Source organism: Aotus nancymaae, unplaced genomic scaffold, assembly GCF_030222135.1.
Source record: "Aotus nancymaae isolate 86718 unplaced genomic scaffold, 86718_ANA_hifiasm-v0.15.2.pri h1tg000155l, whole genome shotgun sequence".
NCBI lineage: Eukaryota > Metazoa > Chordata > Mammalia > Primates > Aotidae > Aotus > Aotus nancymaae.
Genome location: NW_026988570.1, coordinates 5,978,727 through 5,997,191, shown reverse-complemented (window position 1 = coordinate 5,997,191; position 18,465 = coordinate 5,978,727). Strand labels below are relative to the sequence as shown.

Below are 18,465 nucleotides of genomic sequence, written 5' to 3'. Positions count from 1 at the left end.
AATCACTTGAACCCAGGAGACGGAGGTTGCAGTGAGCCAAGATCACGCCAGTACACTCCAGCCTGGGTGACGACAAAGCAAGACTGTGTCTCAAATTAAAAAAAAAAAAAATGATAGAATATATTTGCTGGGAAGAAAAAAAAAGGAGATGAAAAGGGAGGAGACAATATAACCGATACTGCAGAAATTCAAAGGACTATTAGTGTCTACCATGAGCAACTATACGCTAATAAATTGAAAAATCTAGAAGGAATGGGAAAATTCCTAGATACACATAACCTCCCAAGATTGAACCATGAAGAAATCCAAAACCTGAACAGACCAATAACAAGTAACAACATTGAAGCTATAATAAAAAGTCTCCCAGTAAAGAAAAGGCCAGGACCTGACAGCTTCACTGCTGAATTCTACAGACATTTAAAGAAAGAACTAATACTAAACGTCCTCAAACTATTCTGAAAAATAGAGGAGAGGGGAATATTTCCAAACTCACTCTACAAGGCCAATACTACTCTGATAACAAAACCAGAAAAAGACAAATTGAAGAAAAAAAAAGAAAACCTGGCTGGATGAATAGCTCGTGCCTGTAAATCTTAGCATTTTGGGAGGCCAAGGCAGGCAGATCATTCGAACCCAGGTGTTCCAGACCAGCCTGGGTACCATGGCGAAACCCTGTCTCCACAAAAAAATACAAAAATTAGCTGGGCATGGTGGCATATGCCCATACTCCCGGCTACACAGGAGGATGAGGTGGGAGGATTGTTTGAACTCAGCAGATTAAGATTTCAGTGAGCCATGACTGAACTACTTGCTCTGGCCTGGGTGACAGAGCGAGACCCTGTCTCAATTAAAAAAAAAAAAAAGTAAAAGAAAACTACAGGTCAATATCTGTGATGAATTTTGATGCAAACATCCTCAACAAAATACTATGAAACAGAATTCAACAATACATTAAAAAGATCATTCTACTGTAATCAAGTGGGATGTATCCCTGGGATGCCAGGATGGTTCAACACATGCAAATTAATCAGTGTGTTAAATCAATCAATGTGATACATCATATCAACAGAATGACTCTGGAGCCCACGCTGTTGCTTCCCGGACTGGTGGTGAATCCTCCATAGTCTGGTGAGTGTAAATATATATATATTGCCATTCACATGGGATAAAGCTTATTTACCCTTAAAGGTATTGTGTGTCTTTTCTTCCCCCTTTGCATATCTCCCGTACAGAACAGCATGGTGGTGGGTGCCTGTAAATCTCAGCTATTCAGGAGGCTGAGGCAGGAGAATCACTTGAACCTGGGAAGCAGAGGTTGCAGTGAGCAGAGATCAAGGCAAAGCACTCCAGCCTGGGTGACAGAGTGAGACTCCATTTCAAAAAAAAAAAAAAGAAAGAAAGAAAAAAAAAACAATTCTAAAATTTATATGGATTCACAAAAGACCCAGAATAGCGAAAGCTATCTTAAGCAAAAAGAACGAAACTGGGGGAATCACATTACCTGATTTCCAATTATACTAAAGAACTGTAGTAACCAAAACAGCATGATATTGGCGTAAAGACAGACACATAGACCAATGAAACAGAACAGAGAACCCAGAAACAAAATCCACACACCTACAGTGAAGTCATTTTCCACAAAGGTGCCAACAACATATACTGAGGAAAAGGTCTCTTCAATAAATGGTGCTGGGAAAACTGGATATCCATATGCAGAAGAATGAAACTAGACCCCTCTCACCATAAACAAAAATCAAATCAAAATGAATTAAAGACTTAAATCTAAAATCTTAAACTATGAAACTACTATAAGAAAATGTTGGGGAAAATCTCAAGGATATTGGTCTGGGCAAAAATTTATTGAGTAATACCCCACAAGCACAGGCAAACAAAGAAAAAATGCACAAGTGGGATCACATTAAGTTAAAAAGCTTCTGGAAGGCCGGGCGGGGTGGCTCACGCCTGTTATCCCAGCACTTTGGGAGGCCGAGGTGGGGAGATCACCCGAGGTCAGGAGTTTGAGACCAGCCTGGCCAACATGGCGAAATCCCGTCTCTACTAAAAATACAAAAAATCAGCTGGGTGTGGTGACATGTGCCTGTATCCCCAGCTGCTCGGTAGGATGGGGCAGGAAGGAGAATCACTTGAACCTGAGAGGTGGAGGTTGCAGTGAGCCAGATCCCACCATAGCACTCCAGTCTGGGTGACAGAGTGAGTGACACTCCATCACAAAAAAAAAAAAAAAAAAAAAAAATCAAGAAAGAAAAAAAAAGCTTCTGCACAACAAAGGAAAACAATCAACAAAGTGAAAAGACAACCACAGAATGGGAGAAATGTCTGCAAACTAACCATCTGACAAGGGATTAATAATCAGAATATATAAAGAGCTTAACCAACTCTATAGGTAAAAAAATCTAATATAATAATCTGATCAGAAAATGGGTAAAAGATATGAAGAGACATTTCTCAAAAGAAAACATACAAATGGCAAACAGGTATATGAAGACATGCTCAGCATCACTGATCATCAGAGAAATGCAAATCACAACTATAATGAGATATCATCTCACCCCAGTTAAATGGCTTATATCCAAAAGACAGGCAATAACAAATGCTGGTGAGGATGTGGAGCAAAGGGAACACCTGTACACTGTTGGTGGAAATCTAAATTGGTACAATCACTATGAAGAACAGTATGGAGGTTCTTCAAAAAACTAAAAATAGAGCTACCATAGGATCTAGCACTCCCACTGCTGGGTATACACAAAAGAAAGAAAATCAGCACATCAAAGAGAGATATCTATACTCCTATGTTTATTGCAGCACTGATCACAATAGCCAAGATTTGGAAGCAACCTAAATATCCATCAACAGATGAATGAACAAAGAAAAAACGTGGTACTTATACACAAGAGTATTATTCAGCTATAAAAAAGAATGAGATCCTGCCATTGCAACAACATGGATGGAACTGGAGATCATTGTGACAAGTGAAATAAGCCAGGCACAGAAAGACAAACATTACTTGTTATCACTTATTTATGGGATGTAAAAATCAAAACAATTAAACTCATGGACACAGAGAGTAAAAGGATGGTTACCAAAGGCTGGGAAGGGTAGTGGTGAGATGGGAACTGGGAAGGGAATGGTTAATGGGTACAAAAAGTTAGAAAGAATGAATAAGACCTAGTATTTGACAGCACAACAGGGTGACTATAGCCAATAATAATTTAACTGGACATTTAAAACTAAAAGAATATAATCGGATTGTTTGTAACATGAAGAATAAATGCTTGAGGGGATAGATACACCCTCAATAAAATAAACAAACAGAAACAGGAGGTGGATTGGCCCATAGACTGAAGTTTAGAGACTCCTGCTCAATAGGAAGAACTAAATACCATATCTGACAAATTTAAACAAAATATCATTACTACAGAGCCTTGAGAAAACAGATTTTTCTTTATAAGATGCTAACTCCTTAAACAAAATAGCAGACACCACAATTCCTGAAGGAGTACCTTAAAGATCCAAATAACCATAGCTTTTTGAAAGGACCAGGGTTATGTTTACAATGAAAGGAGAAATAGACACAGCTTCCATGATGCCTGAACTGGCTTAAATGACAGAAGAAATGAATAGTGGCTGACTGGCACATATTGCCTGGCCAGGGCCTCACTCCCACACTCCCTCTGTTTTCCCAAAGAATTCCCCCCTCTCCAAATGGCTAGTATCTAACCATCAGGGCTTAATCCTAAGCAAAATACTGAACTAGCTGTTTTGTCCTTAGTGGCCTGCTATCTGCAAAGCTATCCATCTGTCTGCCCTACCTTCAACCTTTCCTTTCAAATATAGTACTAATCAATCTTTCCTTCCTCTAGCCTATACAAAGTCACAAGTTTACGTCAATTTTATTAAAGCTGTAGCAACAATAAAAAGTCTGATTAACTTAAACTAAATAAAATATTAATAGTTGAAACTATAGCTCCCCACAAAACATCTTCACTTGATAGTTACCTTCAATATTTTGACTGGCAACATAGAAGTTTCAACCACAGTGAGAGATATTTTTGAGCAGAAAGAGCTTTCTATGCCCCTCAAATCACATCTAAGACCTACCAGGTGACAAAAATTCGTTTATAAACTAAACAGTTTAGATAAAGTAGACATTTTAGTTTACTATGAACTGATGATATACTGGCAAACTTACTAGATGGAGGGCTTTGAGCCAGCTACTTATGTATCAGGTCCTAATCTATAACACAGCACACCCTGCAGTTGTAGGGATGAGCGGTAAAGTTCATAAGCCACCCAGTGCACAGCCAACCACACAGTGGGTGCTCATAATTGGTGGCTATTCCCAGGATGATGATAAACAAGGATATATCAGAAAATGTTCAGAATTCATCTGTAGAACATGTGGAAGAAGGCTTTAAAATAATAGCATTTCTGCTTGTATTATAAATAAAGGAAAAGGAGAAAAAAACATGCACAAAGAGATTTTTTTAGTTGTGCAGGTAGAGACAGTGTGTGTGTGTGTGCCTGTCTCTGTCTCTCTGTCTGTCTGTCTTACACACACACACACACACACACACACACACAGGAACCTACAATGGTAACCCGCCAGAAAGAACTTGACCTGGTGTATGCTAGAAAACATCACCCTCTAGTGACAGCTAGGAATTTGCTGCTTATTCAGTTAGCAAGAATTCACAACATTTAAACTCTTCTATCCAAAAAAAAGCTTTAAGTCTTCAGAAATGCAATCATCATTACAATCACGTGTTGCTGTGGTGGGGCCAGGAACATGAATTCCTTCAAGTTATACAAAAACTTTCCATGCATGTGCCTTTGCACATTTTTTCTATGAAGGTCATAAGTGTTAGAGTCTCAAAGTGGTCTGTGAGTTAAAAAAAAAAAAAAAAAAAAACAAAAAACAAACACGGTCAAATTAAGATGTTTTGGCCAGGCATGGTGACTCACATCTGTAATCTCAGCACTTTTGGAGGCTGAGGCAGTAATCCCAGCTTCTCAGGCGGCTAAGGCAGGAGAATCGTTTGAACCCAGGAGGTGGAGGTTGCAGTGAGTGGGCAACGAGAGTGAAACTCTGTTTCAAAAAAAAAAAAAAAGTTTTATATGGAAATTAATGAACCCACGAATAGGCACAAGTACTTGAAGTGCCTATTTCCTCAACATGCCCTTTCTTTATGCATACTCCTAATGGGGAATATAAAATCTGAGACCTAACTGAATTCCATTGATTTGTTCTGTAAATCATTTCACATTTATGTTAATGTTTCTAAAAGTGTGCCCCCATTTTCCCCACCTCTTATTTTAAAAATGTTGTCATCACATATATCATCAGGCTACTGAGCCACTCTCTGGCTTTTCTGTCCCTTCCACAACTACAGCGTGACCTCCAGCTCATCTTTTACAGACCCTTCCATTTCCTCCTTTGTAAATCAAAGACAGTATATGCTCATTTACCTCACACTCTTTTGTAAGAATTACAAATCAATTGATATTGATACTAATGGTATTAATTATGACTAATTAGAAATAAGCTGGGAAAGATAAAGTATTACACAAATGTTGGCTGCTCAATGTCTACTGGGACACTGGAAGTCAAAACAGCATCAGGTCTTTCTATGTCTGTAGTAGAATGCCAAAGCCTAGACACACATTCTTTTAGTAGTTTTAGGTCACTTCTGCAAGTGAATACTAAGAGACTGTGCCTTACTCCTGATCTTTGCTCTCAGGGAGTCATTCAGCTTAACCTACCAGAGATAACCTCAGGTTTTCCTCAAGCCTCCAGATCTTATTTGACATTTTATTATAGGTAGCAACTTCTTGTGTACTTAATACTATTGAATTGTTGAGTTTAAAAATAATTAAGATGGTAGATTTTATGTGTTTTTTACCACAATAAAAAAATAAGGCTCCAAATGAGCTACAAAATGAGGGCCCTAAAAGATTATAAAGGACTCTATTTCTAATCCTTTTCACTTTTCAGATGAAGGAACAGAATTAAAGTCTTGTAGCTGAGACCCAAGAGCAGGACCTAGGGGGTTCACTGACTCCAAGTACATAGTTGACTACAAAACAACAACAACAAAATAAACCAAGGACAATGGGAAAAACTGAAGAAAGTGGTTAAGTGGGACAAAGACAACAAAGTAGGCAGAATCACAAGAAGAAAGAAGAACAAGGGAAATTTTCAAGAACATTTTTTAAAGTAAGAAAGCATGGAGGAAATGACTGAATACTTTATAAATATAAGACGGTCCCTGTTTTGCTGGAATAGCAATCTGAAACCATCATTTATCTTGCTCCGGGTGGAGCTGAGGTCTGGGAATTCCCATATAAGGTAGTTTGTTCAGGCTTACTTCCTCCAGCAGACATCATACCTCTCCATCCAAAAAAGGCACTGTAAGAATAGATTCTTTGGGAACAACATCCACACATACATTAAAGGCTATGGTTTCCACTCCTAATGGTTAGTAGATTTGCCAAGACAGCCTCCTCCCAACCCCTGTCCAAATATGGTTCAGCATCTAGCAGTCAACACCACAGAGCCTTCCTGTGGTTTCGACTGGCAGTGGTGATAAAGGTCGGCATGACCTTACTGCTCTCCACAAATAGTCCAATAATGTCCTCTCATGATATGGTCACATTCTTTCCTTTTAAGAGCAGCCCTGCTATTATGTATGGTACCTTTCTTCCAAAGAGTTTTCCATTCTCAGGTGAAGCTGCTTTCTCGCCCAACAATAATATCTCTCAATGGCTTCAAGGCAGGGCCTCTACCTTCTATTTTTTTTTTTTAGGATGAGTCTCTCTACCTTTTTCTTAGAGTTATGCTTGTCCACTTTAGTAGCCAGTAGCCACACGCAGCAACTTGAAATGTGGCTAGTCCAAATTCAGATGGATTAAAAGTACACAGTGGAGTCTCTTGGTAATTTTACAATGCTCATGACATGATATGTATACAGCTTGGACATGATGACAGTTTGATATACTGGGTTAAATTAAATGTATTATTAAAATTAATCATCCTTATCTCTTTTTGCCTGTTGTAAATGGCTACTAGAAAATCTTAAACTACATATGGGGCTCACATTATATTTCTACAGGATAGCACCATTATAGATAATATAATAAACCCTGTTTACTGAATAAAGACATGTAGCCCAAAAGACTTTGAGGATGAGGCTCTGAAAACTCAGGCAGACCCTGCCCAAACTCAGTAGAAAGAAACCCTGGAATCCTTTCATTTGAAATCATCTCTTATCAGCCAGGTAACTTCCTTCATTTGCAGGTAAGATTCTTCATCTATAATGTGGACAAAATAAACCCCTCTCACAGACTGGTAAGGACTGAGAACACAAAGAAAGCATTTTAGCATTCACCAACACAGTATGTTCTCAGTAAATGTCACTTCCCTTTCTGTGGGTGCATTCAGTAGTTGGTTTAGTCATCTTGGGGTTAGTCATGGAATGTCTGGATTCCAATCCTCTTTGTTCCTTCTCCATTCTAATCACTTCCACAGAATTCACCACAACTTACCAGTCAGAGATGTGTGGTAAACTTCCTAAACAAAATCTACCCTTCCCCACAGCTGCATTTTTTTATTCCTACCACTTGTTAACCATATCCTTCCCACCTCTTCTCTGGGGGTCCATGCACTAATAAATTATTAAAATTAATCTCAAAATTCTGGTTGCTGTTCCTTTTCTCCTTAGGACTGTTACCAGTAGCTCACTGCTATTGCCTGAATTTAAAGGGAGCTTTGTTACTATTCTAGCTATTTCATGTATGAACACCTCCTTTCCCTCAAGTGCATGGATATCCTTTACTTACCTCTAGGGTCTCACCAGATATGTAATGACTGAAGGATTCTACAATGGTCCTAGAAATAAGTAAAATAAAACCGAATGTTGACCTAACTACTGACCAGGCCAATCAGGATTACAGGAATGAAAAGTACCTTTTATGACTAAGAAATCACATCTGACTTGTCAGTCTGGTGTTTATTTCTGGCTGGTTTGTCTGTGGAAAATTCACTTTATTATTTCTTTCCAGCCCTGACAGTTGAATTCCCCCCACAGATGATGCTATTTTCTCATTCCCCACCCAACCTTTCCAAAATACTTGGCACTTTTTAGTATTATACAGGTGCTAATTGTTCTGAAAATCTGGCTTAAATTAAAATTTATTGAAAATTGATGTAATCTAGCATCTGGATTTCATTCTGCCTCTATGTCCCTTTTCAGAAAGACAGCAACTCCAGGTCTAGGTAGGCTTGAGAGTGGGGAAGAAGGAGTAACTCCTGCAAGACTTCTTCCCCAGCATTCCTTTTTAGAAGGCAAGGGGTGAGAAGGAAAGAATTAGTGAGGGAAAGAAAAGGCAGTAGAAAGGGGGAAGATTTAAGAAGGAAAAAAGCAAAAGAAAGAGAAGAATGGCTTTGTTCACAGTAGCAGTCAGACTTGGGAGGCTTGGATGAGGTTTGCAAATGTTTGCAAGTGTAGAAAAACCATGAGACTACCAGACACTAAAGTGAATTTGGTTGCTTTCAACCCTGAACTCTAGTAGTTCTGGATCTTAAAGGAGATATGCATAAATGATGCAGAGTAAACTAAAAAACAAAGGCCGAGAATAATTAGCAGTCCCTCAAAAAGTTAAACATAGAATTACCACATGGACCCAGCAATTCCAGTTCTGGGTATATATCCGAAAGAATTGAAAACAAGGATGCAAACAGATATGTGTATACCCATGTTCACAGCAGCATTATTCACAATAGTCAGGGTATGGAAACAACCCAAGTGTCCTTCACAGGTGAATGTTATATATATTTTACTATTAATACAATACAAAGAGGAACATTTGTTGGCCATCTAGGTCCCACCAAATATCAAGCTAGGATCCTTTTGTATACACTATCTCAATTAGTCCTCACTACTTACAGATTAAATACTATTGCCATTTACAGATAAGGAATCTGCAACTCAGATATTAAATAATTGGTTCAAAATCACACAAATGGCAGAAGTAAAATTTAAACATGGTCTTTCAACTATACCACAGTATTTCAAGGATAAACAGGCTCATGAATAAAGAACAAGTGAGAAAAGTATATGCTCCTTGTGGTCTGAAGCTGTTTTTTGTTTTGTTTTGTTTTGTTTTTTTGAGACGGAGTTTCGCTCTTGTTACCCAGGCTGGAGTGCAATGGCGCGATCTCGGCTCACTGCAACCTCCGCCTCTTGGGTTCAGGCAATTCTCCTGCCTCAGCCTCCTGAGTAGCTGTGATTACAGGCATGCACCACTATGCCCAGCTAATTTTTTATATTTTTAGTAGAGACAGTGTTTCACCATGTTGAGCAGGATGGTCTCGATCTCTTGACCTCATGATCCACCCGCCTCGGCCTCCCAAAGTGCTGGGATTACAGGCGTGAGCCACCGCGCCCGGCCCGGTCTGAAACTGTTAAACAAGTGACAAGAAAGATTATAAACAGCTGAACTCAAAGAACTAGGTAGTCTAAATGTCTCCCAGGCTGCAAACAAACTTTCTTTTAGCATAGTACATTTTAAACCCTATAAATATACTGCTAAGGAAATCTCTGCTTCTTCTCCCCACCGCCCTTCCACAAAATTGGTAAGTTAATTTTTCAGTTTTTCATATTCTGTATGTCCTAACCCAAACTATCATCTGGGCTGATAAAGTATCCTTTTCTCCCAACAATATTACCATACATTTGTGGCTACATTTAGGGTATAAAATACCTCCCCACATGCCACTTCACTAAATTTAATCAAGCACTCTAGAGGACATCAACATTTCATTTTGTAACTATTCTGACAAACTGTGCTTCAAAAGTGACACGTTGACTCAGAGCTAAAACACTGCTCTTGTATACCTCTTTCTACTGAAACTAATGAGTCAATCAACATATTGCTAACTTTTGGGCAAGACCCAATTTAAAATCACTGTAAGTCTCTGCATTAAAAAAATAAAACTAGGCTGGGCACGGTGGCTCACGCCTGTAATCCCAGCACTCTGGGAGGCGGGTGGATCACCTGAGGCTGAGGCAAGTGGATCATCTGAGGTCAGGAGTTCGAGACCAGCCTGGCCAACATGGTGAAACCCTGTCTCTACTAAAAATACAAAAATTAACTGGGCATGGTGGTACGTGCCTGTAATCCCAGCTACTCGAGAGGCTGAGGCAGGAGAATCGCTTGAACCTGTGAGGCAGAGGTTGTAGTGATGCAGTGAGCCAAGATTGCGCCACTGCACTTCAGCGTGGATGACAGAGCGAGACTCCATCTCAAAATAAAAAACAAAACCTAAAACATTTTTAAAATTTCCCTAAAAGGGCCAAGCATGGTGGCTCAAGCCTGTAATCTCAGCACTTTGGGAGGCTGAGGCAGGAGGATCTCTTGAAGCCAAGACAAGCCTGGGCAACCTAGTGAGACTCTGTTTTTACAAAAATTTAAAAAATTAGCCAGGCATGGTGGTGTGTGCCTGTAGTCCCAGGTATTTGGGAGGCTGGGACAAGAGAATCGCTTGAGCCCAGGAGGTCAAGGCTGCACTAAGCCATGATCACGCCACTGCACTCCAGCCTGAGTGACAAGAGCAAGATCTTGTCAATCAATTAATCAATTAATCAATTTTTTTTTTAAGTTTCATTGAAGGCTTCCTCTTTTCTCTCAGAACTCTCGGAACTGCTGACATCAAGAAACTATCAATGAGACTTCAGACTCCTTCCCATCCCTCTGACAAGGTCCAGGTTCAGGCCCCACCACATCATTTGCTCAGTCCTTTGCTACGGGATGTTCATACATCTGGACTTACCAACAGAAACCACTTCTCAGTCATCTTTGTGTCCCCAGAACCTAACACAGTGCTTAGCATGGGCAAACACTCAAATGTCAACTGAATGAAGGACACACTGACACACCCTTTTGTATGGTATTACTATCTTGCTTTTTAGTCCTTCTAATCCATTCTCTACACTGTAATATTAGCAAATCACTTCACAGGAACATCATAGTTGCTGCCCTAATGTCCCCAAACTTAACACTGCATTCAAGACCAATACTCCACATACACCCTTCCTCCCTGTCATTCTTATCCTTCAAACATTCCAGTACAGATAATTTTTGAATTTCATTGAATCAACACTTGTTTATTGTGCATTTACAGCTCTGGGCACTGGGAATACAGAGATGAACAAGGGAAACAAAACCCCTGCTTTAAGAAATCTTACAGGCTAATGGGGAAAACACAGCATAGAAAGGAATAGGGCAGGGCATAGATCCAGAAAGATGCAAAGGTAATGGAGGCTTCTGAACAGAGAAGTAACATTGACCTGCAAACGTTTGCTCAAGCTGTTGCCAACTCTGCCTAGAACAAGACTCTTTTCCATCATTTGTCAAATTCTTCAAAGCCCAACTCAAAAGTCATTACTTCCAGGGTGCCATCTCTTAGAATTACAGAGGGATCCCCCCTCTTTTTGGTTAGCCTCAAAAACTTGACACCACTTGTGATGGCCTGATGTTTAGTTATTTTTGATATATTTTTAAAACACCACCAAGTATATTCATTCAGAATATTTCATTCTATTTTCATTCTGTCAGCTGTGCACAATGCCTTGTTGTTTGCAAACTAAAGTTATGTACCCTTTTTATCAACTGAAATACCGAATTAAAATGATCATCCTCTTTTTAACGTTTTCTTTCCTATCCATGAAAAACACTCCTGTACTCCTGTTCATTATAACTATTCCTTATTTCCTGATTATGTGTGTGAATGTATACATATACATACATATACTTACACAGGACATATAGCTATATAAGAGAATTCCCTTACACATGCAATCGGTATCTCTTTTAATGTTATCATGTTCTTGAAGATTAACTATAAAATCAATGCTTTGGCAAATACATTTAAATCTCTAAGAAGTCCACTGTGTAAGGCAAGTCACGTAGTAAAGTAAGATTATTTTGTGGGTAAATAATGACCCCTTAATAAATGTTTTCCAAATATAGGTCTGAGGCATTAGAGTTCCTTTAAGAATGGCCTGCTGGGGGAAATTCCACCCAACAGCAACAGAATACATATTCTTCTTAAGTGCACATGGAACATTCTCCAGGACAGGTCAAGAAGACTGATACTATATCAGGTGCCTTTTCTGACCACAATGTTATGAAACTAGAATAGTTTCTATAATAACAGGAGGACATGGAAAATTAACAAATATGTGGAAGTTAAACAATATGCTCCTAAACAACTACTGAGTCAAAGAAAAAATTAAAGGGGAAATTAAGAAGAAATTAAAGGAGAAATATAAAAATATCTTACGACAAATGAAAATGGCAACACAACATACCAAAATTTATGGGATGCAGCAAAAGTAGTACTAACAGGGAAGTTTACAGCAATAGACACCTACATCAAAAAAGATCTGAAATACCAGTCTAACATTACACCTCAAGGAACTAGAAAAAGAAGAAACTAAGCCCAATGTTAGCAGAATAAAGGAAATAACAAAGATCAGAACAGAAATAAATGGAAAAAAAGAGACTAGAAAAACAATAGAATCAATAAATGAAGAGTTGGTCAACAGGTACAAAATTAGTTAGCTAGAAGAGTAAGTTCTGGTGATCTATTGTACAGCAAGGTGATTATAGTTAATAATACTATATTGTATATCTCAAAATAGCTCAAGAGGATTTTAAATGTTGTCACCACAAAGAAGTGGTAAATATTTGAGGTGCTTGATAGTCTAATTATGCTGATTTGATCATTGTACAATGTACATATGAACCCAAACATCACACTATACACCATAAATAAATGTGTCAATTAAAAATAAAACTTAAAAAAAGAACGACCAGCAGTTGTTGTTGTTTTTTTTTTTTTTAAGAGTTCACGTTAATGAATAAGAGTAACTCCTTATTTATAGCTGCTTTCTTCTTACCATGGCAGGACAAAAGTTCACTAAACATACTGTTACATTTCCTCTGGCAAAGACCCTAGGCAGCAGAAATAATGTTTAAAAAATTTAATGTAATAACATGCCAAAAGCATTACTAAGGTTTTTTATAGTAGAAGGCTCTGCAGGACATAAACTAGACGTAAACTATATGACACTAAATACTGATTATCAACTGTTGTTTTTAAATTTTTCTTGCAAATAAAAGGCATAGTTTCTCTTCCACACCCACCCTACTTTGAAACCAATAAAACAAAAAAGTTTTCACGTATTTCAGTAATAAAATACACATCTACAAGATTTAAGAACCATAATCATAACCTCTGCAGCAGGGAGAAAATTTTAATCAGCATGGCTAAAGGTTACTATAACTCACCCAAGACCCCTTCTGCATAGAGAGTTTTAACAAATATTCTTTAGATTTGATTTTTAAGTAACTGAGAAAGACAGCTCATAAGGAAAACAACTCCAGAAATACAATACCCTGTGTTTGGCTGATTTAGGCGATCACATCCATGTCTTCTCTTAAACTTCTCTCAAACTTCCACTCCTCCACCTTACACACACAGGCCCAGGTCTGCAAACCTAACACTCTATGTGAGGCACCTCCAGATCCCCTTCTCTTAATTTAAGAGTAAAGAACCCTCCTCCTGGCCCCTACTCTTATTTAACTTACTTATCACGGCTTGGGAGGCCAGTTTCACATCACTGTAAGTTATCTTTGAAAGCTCCTATTTCCTAAACTGTATAGAACTTCCTCATCTTAGCTTTGTCTCCATTGTCTTGAACTATATTTGAGCCAATGAAACCAAGTTGAGGTTTTTTTCCCTGTATTTAGTCAAATCATGTGACATGGTGTGTTACACGATAACCCCACTGTTCTGAAGCAACAGGACAACACCCCTAAATGTCATAACTCATATCCTGTTAAGTTACTTTACATATTTTATGAAGTTAAGAAATTCACCCAAAAACTTATTCAAAGCACATATAACATGCAGACAAACATTTAGAAAAAGGAATAATGATCAGCATAGAAAGAGGTAATTTAAACAAATGACAGACTCTGGCCCTCTGGATCTCTACAATATCTACATGTTTGAATTAATGGAGCTTCTTTACGTGTCCTCTGAATGCCACTTTGGGGTCAAGCAGCTACTTTATATTACATCTTCCGGTGGCAAGGCGCAGGCCAGCTTAGAGACGGGCACGCCAGGCTCCGGCTGCCAGAGCAGCGGAAACTATTCTTTCTGTCCCAGATACCCCTGACAAACACAATGCAGAGAAGAAGCACCGAGGCCACACACAGCAGACTGAGTCACCTCCTGGGACTCCTCAGCGCCACGTTTCCACTGAAGAATAAGGAGATCTTTAGTTGAAGCTAAAAAAAAAACTTGAGAGCAATTAATTCAGCCTTCCCGTTTCATGAATGAAGGTGTCCTTGCCTGGATTCACTGAAAATACAGTAAGAAAGCTCCTTTATCCACTTTCTTTGTTATAGAGCATTTTTAGGATGATAATAGCATTTCTAGATATTAGGGCCTGAGGTTAATCTTTAAAAACAAGAAAATGGCCAGGCATAGTGGCTTACAATTGCCTGCAATCTCAGTGGTTTGGGAGGCCGAAGTGGTAGGATCTTGAGGCCAGGAGTTCGAGACCTGACTAGGCAACATAGGGAGACCCTGTCTCTAAAAAACAAACAAACAAACAAACAAAAAAATACAACAACAAAACCTCAAAAAACCCAAGAAAACAACTCAGCACCTTTGCTTGCTATCCAATATTGAGACTGGGTACTAGCCACTTTTAGGGCTAGTAACAAGCTATAACCCGAGGGCACCTTGGTGGGTGGCTATTTACAGTGAAGGGTTTACTGCTTAAAAGAGTGAAAGAGCACATCCAAAACAAGCTAAAGGCAGAGGGAGTTCTACAACTCAGGCATCTGCCCAGCACTCCTGGAGGAACCTCACAGGCTTCACCTTCATGTACTCTGAAATCCAACCATCAGAGCTGGTTTGGGAGCTCTCACACAATATTAAATGCAATAAAATTCCAGCCAGAATGTTTTTCTGGCTTTGATTTATTTACTTTATTTTGGGAGGTGGGAGAGGAAGGCAGATGGAAGCTGGAAGTGAAAAGGCTGCTTGCAAGTGGGAAGCAGTTCCCTCCCGCATTCCCAGCAGGGACAGTCCTATGTCATGGAGATAAACCCTGGGAAGCAGCCGTGATCTCTCTTGGGAGGGGGAAAAGAGAATGTAAGTCTTCTGAGCTACAGCTCCAAAACATAAAATTCCCTCTAGGAAGAAGGCTTGTGATGCTGCAGTTAAAATCTAAAGGAAGGAAAGTGGATGTTTTTCTGTGCCCCAGCAGAACATCCTGGGCAGACTGGCATTGTCGTTAACTTCTTTACTCATGGATGGGTCCCATCAACCCTCCTCTTGAAGCCATGCACCACTCCCATTAAGGACTATCTTACCATTCTTGAGAGTCTTCTGGTAATCGACCTCATCAATTTCTTCTCTCAGTAGATATTACTTCTTCATAAAGAAAATAGATCATCTGGAAGGTTCTCTTTCAACTACCTCCACCCATATGCTTACTCTTCAGGCCTGCAGTCCCAACAAGGTCTGTTCAATGTCAGTCCATAAACTCACATCCAGACAGCCACTTTCCTTCTTTGTGGGCCCTTTCCCACGAAGAGTTTGTAAACAGGCTCCAGTTTCTGCTACATTAAAATGAGTCTATCTTGAGTCACTCTCCAGCTACCATCATACCTCTCCCCACTTTTCAGACACCATTTTCTAAAACTCGTCTCAACTCTTATTTACTCATCAACTTACTACAATCTGGAAACATCTCTTGTTGTTTTTTGCTTTTGAGACAAGAGTCTCACTCTATTGCCCAGGTTGGAGTGCAGTGGTGCGATCTTGGCTCACTGCAACCTCTGCCACCCAGGTTCAAGCAATTCTCCTGCCTCCGCCTCCCAAGTAGCTGAAATTACAGGCGCCTGCCATCATGTCTGGCTAATTTTTGTATTTTTAGTAGAGACGGGGTTTCATCATCTTGGCCAGGCTGGTCTTGAACTTCTGACCTCGTGATCCACCTGCCTCGGCCTCCCAAAGTGCTGGGATTATAGGTGTGAGCCACTGCGCCCAACCTGTTTTTTATTTTTTGAAACGGAGTCTTGCTCTGTCACCAGGCTGGAGTTCAGTGGTGTGATCTTGGCTCACTACAACCTCTGTCTCCTGGGTTCAAGGGATTCTCTTGCCTCAGCTTCCCAAGGAACTAGGACTACAGGCACACGCCATCACGCCCTGATAATTTTTGTATTTTTAGTAGAGATGGGGCTTCACCATGCTGGCCAGGATGGTCTCTATCTCTTGGCCTCATGATCCACCCGCCTCAGCCTCCCATAGTGCTGAGATTACAGGCATGAGCCACCGTGCTCAGCCTGGAAACATCTCTTACAGTCACAGTCAGTTCTTAAAAGCCAAATCCAGAAGACATTTTTCAGTCCTTATCTTACATTTGACATTTTTAAATGATGCTTACCCCCAGAATTTTCTGTTCCCTTGGCTTCCAGACCATCATACCTTTATCCCTCTCGTCATCCCATCACTGTCTCCTTTGCCGGAGCCTCTGCCTCTGCCTGCCTGGAGGTATGGCTACTCTCCAGCCTGATCTTGGCTCTCTGCTCCCCTCATTGTGCACATTGTCCCTGATGACTTCAACATTCTTCATGGCTCAACTACTCCCTCCCTTTTAGTGGCACCGGCTGGACCTTCTTGAACTTTACAATCATACGTTGAATTGTCTGCTGATGTCTCCATATAGACATCTTCACAGTCAACTCAAACTCATGTGGCCTAAAATAAACTCCCCTCCCCATCATGCCTAAATCCAATTCTTCTTCTTAATGTGTCTGCTCTCAGGTATGGCAACATTATCCAACCAGGCATGCAAGCCAGGAATCTCCTAGTCGTCTCTGGCTTCTTATCTTCAGTCACCCACTGCTGCTAACTTTAATCCTGGGTAGCTCTCAGTCTTGTCCCTCTGCCCCACCTCATTCCTATTTTCACCCACTACAGTCCATCTTTCAATTGTTACTCACTTGGTCTGCTGCCATAGCCTAAGTGGAGTGTCTATCTCCAGCCTGGTCCCCTTCAATCAAATACAACAGACACAGCCAGCAAGTGGTCTCTCTAAGGAACCTGCTATCATTACCCTGCTTAAACTCTCTACTGCACTCAGGACACAGTCAACACCCCTTAAGGTAACATACAAAACCCTACATCACCTGAGATAGAGCTGTGCTCTGTTGCCCAGGGTGGAGAGCAGTGGAGCAATTTTGGCTCACTGCAGCCTCCGTTTCTTGGGTTCAAGTGACTCTCCTGTCTCAACCTCCCAAGTAGCTGGGACAACAGGCGTGCGCCACTACACTTGGCTAATTTGTGTATTTTTAGTAGAGACGGGGTTTCGCCATGTTGCCAGGTTGGTCTCAAACTCCTGACCTCAAATGATCCGCCTACCTTGGCCTCCCATAGAGCTGGGATTACAAGCATGAGCTACTGCGCCAGGCCCTACCTGGCACCATATATGTCCCCAAACCCTCATCCCTGGACACTTCCTGCCACTCACTTTACATAGCCTAAGAGGGACATATACACACCACACAGGCCCCCATCTTCATGCTCTGCTCACACTGACCTTGGCTGGGAAGGGCTTCCCTTTGCTAACGCTCACATCCTCAAACAATTCAGAAAACCTGCCCATACCTTCCCAGTCCACTCTCCTGCCTGAATCCCGCACTCTTCCTCAGGGATCCTGTTATGCCTTCTCATTTATTCTGTGAGGATCATTTTATGAGCTCCTTTTTTTAACCTCATGGAGGGCAGGGTCTAGATTCCTACTCATCTTTATGCCCCTGGGGCCTCTAGCTAGCAGACACACTAGACATTTAATGAAGTTCAGCTAACCTGAGTCCCATAGGAAGGGCACTGTTATTCCTTACCTCTGATGAGGAACAGGAAGCTCAGAATGAGGTTACATGGCTTTAAAAGTCACCCAAGGAAAAGTCTAGGAGGGGAACCTAGAATGCAAAAGCACACCAGCTAAAATAAGTCTTCTTCTTGATAGCAGAAGGCCTCTCAGAGTTAAGCATGGTGGGAACAAGGAACATGCTTATGTTTTTCCTCTGCTACCCTACGCCTGACAAGGTGTTAACCAGTGCATAGTAAATGCTTGGCAAACATGGGTTGGCTCGCTATGATTGTGGAGTGATCACTTTCATTTATAGACTGGGCAAGAGTGGGTTTGCTTCTCTCCAGCAGATGGAGCTATGATCCTGTGTTATATCCAGCTACGGTCTGGGAACCTTAAGAGAAGAACCAGCCTTTTTCATCCATCCCTTGCCATGCTGCTTTTTGTCCTTTATTAGTCTCATATAGAAACAGAAACAAGAGCTGGGTGG

General features: G+C 40.4%; 1 protein-coding gene across 3 annotated transcripts in view; it reads right to left on the bottom strand.

Annotated features, from left to right (window-relative positions):
* The window catches only part of LIMS1 (LIM zinc finger domain containing 1), a 147,745-nt gene that overhangs the window by 76,284 nt on the left and 52,996 nt on the right, over nucleotides 1-18,465 (bottom strand). Inside the window, exon 1 of one of the 3 annotated variants that reach the window (XM_012440711.3) lies at nucleotides 13,672-13,830. The exons of 1 other annotated variant lie outside the window; for it this stretch is intronic. The gene's annotated coding sequence lies outside the window, so the exon portion shown is untranslated. Of the gene's footprint in view, nucleotides 1-13,478; nucleotides 13,831-18,465 lie in introns of those variants that run through there. One more of the 3 variants, XM_012440710.2, reaches the window with a different exon arrangement.